Source organism: Nicotiana sylvestris, chromosome 9 (assembly GCF_000393655.2).
Source record: "Nicotiana sylvestris chromosome 9, ASM39365v2, whole genome shotgun sequence".
NCBI classification, from domain to species: Eukaryota; Viridiplantae; Streptophyta; class Magnoliopsida; order Solanales; family Solanaceae; genus Nicotiana; species Nicotiana sylvestris.
Genome location: NC_091065.1, coordinates 171,013,206 through 171,013,789, shown reverse-complemented (window position 1 = coordinate 171,013,789; position 584 = coordinate 171,013,206).

Below are 584 nucleotides of genomic sequence, written 5' to 3'. Positions count from 1 at the left end.
TCTCTCCCAAAACAGAGGTGTCAATGAGTACATGAGCATCTACACAGGGATATAGTCTAATACAACGTCTAGAGAATAAGAACTGAAACATAAATGAAGATAACGAAGGAGACTCAAGGTCTGCGAACGCCATGCAACTACCTCGATAATCTCCAAAGATCCTAACTCCACAACTCAACAGTCACCTGTCACGACCCCAACCCCGGTCGTGATGGCGCCCAACACACTGTTAGGCAAGCCTGACCAATTAACAACCTCAATCCATTTCTTATATAGTTCATTATTAGCTAACACAGTTAAATTACCAAAACACCATATTAAAAGTCTGAAACCAGAGTTAAATAGGCGGAATTTCAAATGATAATACTACTACTACATAGCCCATATAGATCCGGTGTCACAAGTCTGAGCCTCTAATACCAGTTTATCACCCTAATACATATCAATCTAGGGAATGCAGATAAAACAAAAGGATAGAAAGGAGAGATCAGGGCTGCGGACGCCATGCAGCTACCTCGATGCTCCCGGATATGCGCTGCTCCACTGAAAATCCTCACTCAGCCTCAGATGCACCTGGATCTGCA